Source organism: Oncorhynchus masou, chromosome 21, assembly GCF_036934945.1.
Source record: "Oncorhynchus masou masou isolate Uvic2021 chromosome 21, UVic_Omas_1.1, whole genome shotgun sequence".
Classification (NCBI taxonomy): Eukaryota; Metazoa; Chordata; class Actinopteri; order Salmoniformes; family Salmonidae; genus Oncorhynchus; species Oncorhynchus masou.
Window position 1 is genome coordinate 16,539,566 of NC_088232.1, and position 10,048 is coordinate 16,549,613.

The following is a 10,048-nucleotide window of genomic DNA, read 5'->3' on the forward strand; positions in this document are numbered from 1 at the left end:
TGAAAAACATTTGAGGGAGCATTGCTGGCTGGGCTGGCATTATGGGCGGGCCCTACCGTACCTCCTTGCCCATCCAAATAAAATATTGACGTGCCCCGACAGAAAGATCCATCATTGTCAGATAAAGCATCCGAGCAAGCAAAACAGCGCCTCTCTGTCTCAGTATGTGTAGCCCGTGTATCTGATGCTGGCTGGACTAAAAGAGTATGGCATGACATTTTATTTTTTACCAGACCGCATCAGATGGCTACACATTGTAAGACAAAAGGGCGCTGTTTCATTTGATTGGATGCTATTTTGGACTAACAGGTGAAGGTAACCTACTTTTTGAAGTTATTTGTTTTACAATCAGATGAAAGCATCATGACTGGTTGTGTTCATGCCACATTAAAAAAGGTAGGCTAATACATTTAAATGACATGTTACTATAAAACCCACAATAGAAATGCAAAAGCAGTCATTTGGACTGCTCATGAATTAAAAAATGTATTACTCTGACATTACTCTCCATCCATTACCTTTCCTACAGTAAATAAGTTTATAATACACACTTTAGTTGTTAAAATCTTAATATCACAGACAGAACTGGTGTTACAGAAAGTTTTAGTAGGGCATGTCATTTTTTATATGGTTTTCCCCGTTGCCCTCCCTCTGCCAATAGTTGAAGATGCCTTGCCCAGTTGAAAATCACGCAGATAATTGCCTCAGAAGTGTACCTAACCATAGTGTACCTAAACTATACCGAAACAAATTTCACACATAAAATAACAGATGAAATAAACAAAGTAGACTAAAGTATGATGGGAGAATGGATGAGAGGGGAATGAGAGGGGAAGCGAACAATGCATAATTATGTAATCACTATTCTAATTCTAATCTCAAAATGTTATGTACTCTATCAGTCTACTCTGGCCTACTTGGTGTACACAGTGAGAGCGTGTGTAATTTACAATAGTAAGAAGACCAAGATGAATGGACGCACTCGTTAGCGTTGCTACAAAATCTGAATGAAAACAACTCCGATGGTGGTGAGTATTCTTCTGATTCTGAGCTTCGACCTGAACCTGTTACCTCAGAGGCCTTAGTTCATAAAAGCCAGAACTGTGTGCACTGAGCAGGTGCTCACACCACCATCAAATGAAACAGTGAGACCAGTGAACGAGGATGCCACCATTTGGAATAGAACAAGCCAGTGATAATTCTATGGGGTATTATCAGCACAAAATGTCATCACTGAGGGAGCAGTGCCTACATCTCGAGCAAGAAATTAATTCAGCAACGCACTCAACAGCTTTCGTTGTTCAGGCGATGTGACGTGGACATGCTCCAACTGATAATTTACTTTTTTGACTGCTGTCATATCAACACATATTCATAATGCCTTTATTGCTTTTGTGATGATTTTCACTATCAAGCACACTTGGCGCTTGTAATGATGTTTTGGCTACTGATGTTTTTCGAAATTTGACCATGCATCTTGCAGACCGGGTTCCAACACCAATGCTTTCTGTTTCATAGTTGTAACAGGCACTCCGTAAATACAATTTCTTTAACCTTTTATTTATTTTTTATATATATATAACCAGATCCAGATCCAGAGGAATCGTTCAGGCGCCGGCCCTGGTAGTTTAAGTGTCTACAGACATTCCTGCTGCTGATAATAATGATGATCTTGACACCAGATGTAGTAGTACAGAGCCTGTAAACCCATTGGATGAAAGCTTTCAGTCTGGAATAAGCTCAACATCATCTGATACACTAAACTGTCTACAAGACAAGTGCTCCAAAAACCTTTCGCAGCATCGCAGTCAGCTCTTTGGCACAGAGGAGAGGGGCTGTTGGTTTACTCCTCTAACCTATGCACTCCATCGTTGGCAGTGCTTGTCTACTCAATAGCACAACTGTAGATGCATATACACAACAATACAATATACAACATATATACAACAACATACTGTTTACAAGTCAAGCCCCCCCCCTCACACTATTCACATATTTGCTAACAGCCTATATCAATGCCCCATTATTGACTCTGAGTGTAACAAAACACATACCAGTCTACTGTACCTTTTTTTTGTTTACAGATGAACATGGTTTATTGGATATCCTCATTATCAATCTTCATGTCTTACCAGGAGGCTCGCAGTGCATAAATCTTCTGCAAGAGGTCAATGAAGTGGGTTGTGAAGAACATCGCCATAGCACCAAAGCCTGCTAAACCAGCTGCCATTACCCAACACAAGAGGCTCACCTGCTGAAGAACATTCGACCAACACTACATCCATTTTCAGTTAAACTGATGCTGTAGTATTATATATGGTAGAACGCCTAATATGGTCACAACTGTATTGTGGTATAGATATTGCTAGCCGTTGTACATATGTACTGTAGTTAATGGTGTTTTATATCATATTTTTTAGTATATTTACAAGTGACTAAATGATTGCAGCTGCATCAGAAACCAATGAAGTGCTGACTTCAACTTCTGGATAAATTCATTGTGATATTCATGACATGTACTTGGATAAACTAGCTTAAATCTGACTGCTAAAACTAATGATGCAGGTATTTGGCGTATCATTTCAACTTAAACTTTGTTGGCAAATCAACATGTGGCAGGGTAGCCTAGTGGTTAGAGCGTTGGACTAATAACCAAAAACATTTACATTACATTTACATTTAAGTCATTTGGCAGACGCTCTTATCCAGAGCGACTTACAAAAAGGTTGTGAGTTCAAACCCCCGGGCTGACAAGGTACAAATCTGTCGTTCTGCCCTTGAACAGGCAGTTAATTCGCTGTTCCTAGGCCGTCATTGAAAATAAGAATTTGTTCTTAACTGACTTGCCTGGTTAAATAAAGGTAAAATTAAAAACAGCAGATTAGTCTGTCAATATAGCAAATAAGAAGACATGTCTTGTATTCAAGACAAAGTTTTTTTGTGAATGGAAGACATAAACAATCCATGTCTCAAGTCTTAAAAAACCTTCTTTAACCTGTTTCCTCCCCTTCGTCTACACTGATTGAAATGGATTTAACAAGTGACATCAAAAAGGATCATAGTTTTCACCTGCATTCACCTAGTCAGTCTTACTGACACTTGTGGTGGCTTCACGTGATGTAATGTTGTCTCTACCTTCTTGCCCTTTGTGCTGTTGTCTGTGCCTAACAATGTTTGTATACCATGTTTGTGTTGCTGCCATGTTGTGTCGCTACCGTGTTGTCATGTGTTGCTGCCATGCTGTGTTGTCGTCTTAGGTCTCTCTTTATGTAGTGTTGTGATGTCTCTCTTGTTGTGATGTGTCTTTTGACCAACTTTCATTTTATTTTTTTACTCCCAGCTCCTGTCCCCGCAGGAGGCCATCATTGTAACTAAGAATTTGTTCTTAACTGACTTGCCTAGTTAATTAAATAAAGGTTACTTTTTCAATATAAATATCATGGAAAGAGCATGTTCTAAATGTTTTGTATACTCAGTGTGCATTCAGTAGAAGAAAGCTATACTACTAACGCTTATAATAAATACAACAGTTCTACAAAGGGAATACTTCCATATGCTGTGTTTGTGTGGTGCAGTGAGGTGTTCGGAGTCACTTTGATACATGGGGAGATAGTTCCCATAACAACAATCACATCTCTTGAGAGTCATCAACTTATTTGTATCCAAGAGGTACTGTATAGTCTGTGAGAGAAAGATGAAAACGCTATTAGATATTCATGGGCAATCATTGTGTACTGTCTGTATTCCTACTATGGCAGCATTGTGTTAGAATATGAGACATCTGACAGACACATTCTAGCTAAATACAACACACAGGTATAATTAGTCCAAGACTAAGATGAGTCATGAAGCCAAAGTCATTCCTTTACTCTCCACCATCATCAACACATTTATCCAGTTTTGCTGGATGGTAGGCACTGAGGCGAGCTAGGCTAGCTATAACGTTAGACTACAGTAGGTATAGCAAGCACAGCTGGCTAGCTAAACTTGGCTGTAGTGGTGTTAGCAAGCCCCGTTATGGCTGAATCGATCACCAAATTGTACTGTACTGAACAACACTGCCTCGTGTCTACCGAAAGCAAAGCAACTTTGTCATTTAGCCTCCTGAGTATTTTCAGTATTTCAGCTCAAATACATTGCATTCAGAAAGTATTCAGACCCCTTGACTTTTCCACATTTTGTTATGTTACAGCCTTGTTCTAAAATGGATTAAATAGTTTTTTCCCCGTCGTCAATCTACACACAATACCCCATAATGACGAAGCAAAAACAGGGTTCTAGAAATTGTTGCTAATTTATAAAAATAAAATAAAAATGAAATATCACATTCATATAAGCATTCAGACCCTTTACTCAGTACTTTGTTGAAGCACCTTTGGCAGCAATTACAGCCTCAAGCCTTCTAGGGTATGACGACAAGCTCAGAACATGTGTATTTGGGGAGTTTCTCCCTTTCTTCAAGCTCTGTCAAGTTGGATGGGGAGCATCGCTGCACAGATATTTTCAGGTCTCGCGAGAGATGTTCGATCGGGTTCAAGTCCGGGCTCTGGCTGCGCCACTCAAGGACATTCAGAGACTTCCCAAAGCAACTCCTGCGTTGTCTTGGCTGTGTGCTTAGGGTCGTTGTCCTGTTGGAAAGTGAACGTTCACCCCAGTCCGAGGTCCTGGGTGCTCTGGAACAGGTTTTCATCAAGGATCTCTCTGTACTTTGCTCCGTCCATTTTTCACTCGATCCTGACTGGTCTCCCAGTCGCTGCCGCTGAAAAACATCCCCACAGCATGATGCTGCCCCCACCGTGCTTCACCGTAGGGATGGTGCCAGGTTACCTCCAGACATGACGCTTGGCATTCAGGCCAAAGAGTTCAATTTTAGATTATTCATACCAGAGAATCTTGTTTCTCATGGTCTGAGAGTCCTTTAGGTGCCTTTTGGCAAACTCCAAGTGGGCTGTCATGTGCCTTTTACTGGGGAGGGGCTTCAGTCTGGTAAACAACCATCTCTGCAGCACTCCACCTGCAGAGATGATTGTCCTTCTGGAAGGTTCTCCCTTCACCACAGAGGAACTCTGGAGCTCTGTCAGATTGAGCATTGGGTTCTTGGTCACTACCTTTACCAAGGCCCTTCTCCCGATTGCTCAGTTTGACCGGGCGGCCAGCTCTATGAAGACTCTTGGTGGTTCCAAATCTCTTTCATTTAAGAATTATGGAAGCCACTTTGTTCTTGGGGACCTACAATGCTGGATACATTTTTTGGTCGCCTTCCCCAAATCTGTGTCTCGACACAATCCTGTCTGGGAACTCTACGAACAATTCCTTCGACCTCATGGCTTGTTTTTTTTCTCTGACATGCACGGTCAGCTGTGGGACCTTATATAGATAGGTGTGTGCCTTTCCAAATCATGTTCAATCAATTTAATTTACCACAGGTGGACTCCAATCAAGTTGTAGAAACAATGAAAGGATGATCAATGGAAACAGGATGCACCTGAGCTAAATTTCGAGTCTCATAGCAAAAGGTCTGAATAATTATCTACATAAGGTGTGTCTTTTTATACATTTACAAAAATTTCAAAAAAATGTTTCTCTTTGCCATTATGTGTAGATTGTGTGTAGATTGATAAGAAGAAGAAAAAATGTCATCCATTTTAGAATAGTAACAAAATGTGGAAAAAGTTATGGGGTCTGAATACTTTCCAAATGCATTGCAAATACATGCTGTATGTTCACATGTAAAATTACATTTTTAAATGTTTTTTTTGTCCAGCTGTTCTTGGAAAGAGCAATCATCAGAAGCAGCCATTGTAGCTCATTATTTTGCAAACTTGGATAGACAGTGCACGGTAAGATTGCTCCAGCAAACCTGTAAACTAGGACCACCCCTGTTTTGAAAAGCCTGCCTTCGAGGGTGTGAACAAGGAAGTAGGGCTCCCATCAGGCTGTAGTCTTTATAAAGCCAGAGGAAATGAGTCAACCTAGAAATCCTGCAATGTCCTGGCAGATAGGAACATCGTTGAGACAAGGCCAATGGTTCTATTGAACAAGGACAACCATATCTACTGGCTGCTAGCGTGATCGTACAACTGGCAAAACAAAAAGGCCACTATAATTCCTACAAAACATGACTCCATTCATTTTTTAGATCAGACAGCAGGCTCAATCAACCAATGACGTCATTGATAGAACTCTCCTGGCACAAAAAATCCAAAATACAGCTATAGGGCATAATTCTGTCTGAAACAATTTTGTCTGGTCTGTAACTACTATGATTTCCTACTTTAGCAAATTCAATTGCAGTAATTCCGTTAGACTTTTTGGTAATTCTGTTACTGATTTGGTAACAGAATTGTCAGGATTTGGCCAGGGTTGTTCCGGGTTTTGGTCACTAGATGCCCCCATTGTGCTTTTTGACCTTATGTTTTTTCCCTTGTTCCCCATTATTATTTGCACCTGTGCCTCGTTTCCCCTGATTGTATTTAAACCCTTAGTTTCCCTCAGTTCTGTGCTCTGTGTTTGTATGTTAGCACCCAGCCCTAGTGTTCTGTGTATTCTTGTCGATTCCGGTGGATGCTCTTGTGGAATTCTGTTTTTGTTTTTGAGTATCTCTTGAGGCTTTTTTGTGCTATTCCTACCACCTTTTGGATTTGCCATTTTTGTATTGAAGGACTTCTCCTTTTTACTTTATTAAATACACCGTCTTAAGTACTGCTGTGTCTGCCTCATCTTCTGGGTTCTGCTGACTATTCGTGGCTCAGTTGGTTAAGTGACTGTTTCTCACTCCGGAGACCCAGGTTCGTAACCGGGTCCTGACAAGAATTATGTGTTTTAATCACTTAATTCATAAACAAACTTGATATCAGTAAAAATACAACTAATTGGTAGGTTTACCTTTACTTGTGAGCTGTCGTTATCCTTCCTCCTTATGAGGGAGAGAAATTAGAAAATATCTTAAAGATACGTGGGTTTTTGGTAACGAAATTACAAGGCAGAAGGCAATGTTTCTTAAACTTACAGAAGGCAAATAATTTCACCAAAACGGAAAATGTGTTGATTTTAATTGACAGGGGTCTTTATGTCAACATTATTGTGTTTTGATGTATTTCTAATACCTTTTAAGACTAGGTAATATGTTTGACCAGAAATCAAATCCTTTGCTTATTCCTAATATTTAGGATGTTAATGTTTTAAAATGTATATATGCCTTAGTTTGGTGCTCATGGATAATTTTAGATGGAAATGCCTCCCCACCCGGCACACACTGGTTAAATCAACCCTAGTGGTGGTCTGTGTTAGTGGAGATAACTCTTCTCATAGGAACAGCACTGAGTCATATGATTGGAGGGAGGATGAGGAAGTTGCCTTCAGACATTAATGCTGATCTAAGATCAGTTTGTGTTTCTCCAGCTCAACCCAATTGTTATGATGACAAAAGCGGAGAGTAAATCCAACTTAGAACCCATTGGAATGGGGAGAGCTACAATATATTATCAATACTACCAGTGGCAAACCGTTCAAGGCAGGTGAGGCTTTCCTGTTTTGCATGTTATTTTGGCATTAATATATGTCACCATATATATGTATAATTGGATTAATAAAGCCGCATACAAACATGGTCTCTTTTCTGTTTTATTGAGTAAGGCAGCTCAAAAATGCAGGTGTTTCAGCCTAGCTGAAAGCCAACAGAAAATATGGAGTGTTGTTCAGTGTTCTGTCACTCATGGGGACACTATGTCACAGGCCAATTCTAAGGTTACTAAAGCTACAAAATCAAGCCCCTTGGGTTCTGCCATATACTTACATTTCAACTGCCCATCCAAGAAGGCTCAAGGTCATTGGCCACAGATCAAATGACGTCAAATCACATATCTACAGTAGCTTTGATTGGACTGATCATGTCAACATCAAACTTTCAAAATCTTAGCTAGCAGTCATCATCATGAATCAAGTCTACAATCTACTGACAAATCCTTTTTAATCCTTGTCATATGAAGAGAAATTGTCGGCCATGAACATTACACAAAAAGTTGGAAATCACAAATGCAACAATGAGTGGTTTGGAAGGAATCAGTGGCTAACTGCAAGCATTGCAAAACAATAATTAGCCTGCTATTCAGTGGAGTGGCTGTGTGGTCCCAAGTCGAAGATTAAGGGTCTCTTTTCCAAGTTTAAAATGATAAACATCTGCTCTTGGTCTAGTACAGCTATTTACTTTTGTAGCTCTTTGACAGGAGCACATTTTTGTAAGTAGTTATACATAATTATAAACTGCGTGGAACGAGCCCTGAATGCTGATTGGCTGACAGGCATTGTACAGTAAATCAGACTGTATACCACGGGTATGACGAACCATTTAGTTTTACTGCTCTAATTAAGTTGGTAACCAGTTTATAATAGCAATAAGGCACCTCGGGGGTTGGTGGTCCATGGCCAATATACCACGGCTAAGGGCTGTATCCAGGCACTCCGCGTTGCATTGTGCTTATGAACAGGCCTTAGCCGTAGTATATTGGCCATATACCATACCCCCTCGGGCTGTATTGCTAAATTGTCCTCTCCAAGTATGGCTGGAATTTAGGCCGAAAGGATTTTGAGAAATGTCATTGGTTTACAATAGGGCCAATGACATTGACCTATGTCTCGTCTTGCGCTGAGCAAATGTCAGCTCTCAACAACGATTGGAGAAGTGTTTAAAATCACCAGTACCACATCTTTATGATTTATATACAGTTGAAGTCGGAAGTTTACATACACCTTAGCCAAATACATTTAAACTCAGTTTTTCACAATTCCTGATATTCAATCCTAGTAAAAATTCCCTGTCTTAGGTCAGTTAGGATCACCACTTTATTTTAAGAACATGTAATGTCAGAACAATAGTAGAGAGAGTGATTTATTTCAGCTTTTATTTCTTTCATCACATTCACAGTGGGTCAGAATTTTACATACACTCAATTAGAATTTGGTAGCATTGCCTAGAAATTGTTTAACTTGGGTCAAATGTTTCAGGTAGCCTTCCACAAGCTTCCCACAGGAAGTTGGATGAATTTTGGCCCTTTCCTCCTGACAGCTGGTGTAACCGAGTCAGGTTTGTCGGCCTCCTTGCTCGCACACGCTTTTTCAGTTCTGCCCACATATTTTCTATAGGATTGAGGTCAATCAATCAATCAAATGTATTTAGAAAGCCCTTCTTAGATCAGCTGATGTCACCAAGTGCTGTACAGAAACCCAGCCAAAACCCCATACAGCAAGCAATGCAGGTATAGAAGCAGGTCAGGGCTTTGTGATGGCCACTCCAATACCTTGACTTTGTTGTCCATAAGCCGTTTTGCCACTACTTTGTAAGTATGCTTGGGGTCATTGTTCAATTGGAAGACCCATTTGCGACCAAGCTTTAACTTCCTGACTGATGTCTTGAGGTGTTGCTTTGATATATCCACATCATTTTTCTTCCTCATTTAGCCATCTATTTTGTGAAGTGCCCCAGCCCCTCCTGCAGCAAAGCACCCCCACAACATGATGCTGCCACCCCTGTGCTTCACAATTGGGAAGGTGAGCTTTGGCTTGCAAGCCTCCCATTTTTCCTTCAAACATAACGATGGTCATTATGGTCAAACAGTCCTATTTTTGTTTCATCAGACCAGAGGACATTTTTCCAAAAAGTAAGATCGTTGTCCCCATGTGCAGTTGCACACTGTAGTCTGGCTTTTTTTATGGCGGTTTTGGAGCAGTGGCTTTTCCCTTGCTGAGCAGCCTTTCAGGTTATGTCGATATACGACTTGTTTTACTGTGGATATAGATACTTTTGTACCTGTTTCCTCCAGCATCTTCACAATGTCCTTTGCTGTTGTTCTGGGAATGATTCGCACTTTTCACACCAAAGTATGTTCATTTCTAGGAGACAGAATGCATCTCCTTCCTGAACGTTATGATGGCTGCATGGTCCCATGGTGTTTATACTTGCGTACTATTGTTTGTACAGCTGAACATGGTACCTTCAGGCTCTTGAAAATTGCTCCCAAGGATGAACCAGATTTGTGAAGGTCGATTTCCC